The 1,828-nt window shown below is 47.3% G+C and overlaps 1 non-coding gene across 1 annotated transcript; it reads right to left on the bottom strand.

Annotated features, from left to right (window-relative positions):
* Positions 1-210: 210 nt before the first annotated feature.
* trnag-ucc (transfer RNA glycine (anticodon UCC)) lies at positions 211-282 on the bottom strand. Its single transcript has one exon. It is a non-coding gene; the product is annotated as a tRNA-Gly (tRNA).
* Between the last annotated feature and the right edge of the window lie 1,546 nt (positions 283-1,828).

Genomic DNA, 1,828 nt, shown 5'->3' with positions numbered 1-1,828 from the left:
CTCTCACTTTTCGAACAAAACGAAACAAACCTTATGTTGCGAACAATATTCAAATAAGCAATGGGCAGCAGAGAGGAAAGCTTTCGAGCAACGCTGCCCGGATTGTCACAGCAGTTAACAGGAACCATCGCCATGAAAACCCAAAAGCAACCTGATAAATCCATTTTGCCACAGCATGCAACGTTGGTGCTCAAGACTTCCTTGCAAAACCGCGATGGCTGGGAATCGAACCTAGGTCAACTGCTTGGAAGGCAGCTATGCTCACCACTACACCACCACCGCGCTAGCAGCTAACCCGGCCCTTTTCCCAAACGCCCATAACAAGGCCGTGATAGTCACCAACTGAACTGGGGTTGAAAGCAAAAGAAGAAATTGCTTGTAAAACGTCAACAGGTCTGAAAACACCAGAATCAGAAGCCTTCAGTCATTAAGAACAATCTCTGGATCCACAAATGTTGCCGGACCTGCTGAGTTTCCCAGCAATTTCTGTGCTGTCTCTCAGATCTGCAACATCTGCAGTTCTTTGTCAGATAGAAAACAAACGTTGACACAATAAAGGGGATATTTGATCAGGTGATAGTCCTCTTAATCCACAGATATAGATGGGATGGAGTATAGGGTCATAAAATTCCTACAGTGTAGGAACAGGCTATTCGGCTCATCATGCATCCCACCAAGTCTCACCCTCTACGCTATTCCTGTAACCCCGCATTTCTCATGGCTAACCAACCTAACCTACACTCACCTGGACACTATTGACTATTGAGATTTGCAAATCCACCCGAACCTGCGCATCTTTGGACTGTGTGAGGAAACTGGAGCACCCGGAGGAAACTCACGCAGACACGGGGAGAATGTGCAAACTCCACAGACAGTCTTCAATCAGACAGGGATCTGGGTAATTGGAGAGGTTTCAAGAGGGAGTGCAGACTGGTTTGTGAATGATGGGCCGAAAGCCAGATCTCAGTGCTGGAAAGGCTCTACAGTAACACGATTCCCTTCATCCAGCATTCAACACAGTTTGCATTTTGTTTTAATCCGTCCTGTCATTGACATTATTTTGAGTGAAATGTATAGAGAGAGGTTGGTTGCGCATTCACACAGATCTGTGTTTTGATGGGTCAGGAGCAACAGACAAACTAACAACTGACGGACGGAGAATTGAATTCCCCCTCCGAATCTGCCGAGGACATGCAGGACCTGGAACTTCTCTATCACCACTCACTCACCACCCGGCGCCTGGTGGAAGAACGCCTGATCTTCCTCCTCATGAACCTCCAACCCCAGGGCATCAATATGGCCTTTACCAATTGCCTGATTTCATCCTCCGACCATCTTATCCCAGTTCCATCCTGCCAGCTCGGCCACACCATCCTCATGGCCTGTCCTACCTGCCAATCTTCCTTCCCACCTATCCGCTCCACCATCCTCTCCGACCAATCACCTTTACACCCACCTCCATCCATCAATTGCGCTCTCCGCTCCCTTCTCTGCAGCCCCACTCCCTCTCATTTATCTTTCCACGATGGACACTCCCAGCCTCATACCCGATGATGGTGTTTTGCCCGAAATGTCGACTCTCCTGCTCCTCGGATGCTACCTGTCCTGCTGTGCCTTTCCTGCATTACTCTAATTTTGACACTGATCTCCAGCATCTGCAGTTCTCAATTTCACCTCGTATGACTGAATTCGTGCCCCTTACAGATCGAATTTGGTCTCGTGTTTTCATCATGAATTTCATTATGTTTAATATATTTTATTTTAAAAATCATCACAATATATTGATGCCCTCATGAGCATGTAATGCATTTGGACAGAACAATGCCTC

This window comes from Chiloscyllium plagiosum, unplaced genomic scaffold, assembly GCF_037043375.1.
Source record: "Chiloscyllium plagiosum isolate Xiang-an unplaced genomic scaffold, Cpla_swu_hap1 HiC_scaffold_8, whole genome shotgun sequence".
NCBI classification, from domain to species: Eukaryota; Metazoa; Chordata; class Chondrichthyes; order Orectolobiformes; family Hemiscylliidae; genus Chiloscyllium; species Chiloscyllium plagiosum.
Note: the sequence above shows the minus strand (reverse complement) of the source record. Positions and strands in the feature narration are given on the sequence as shown.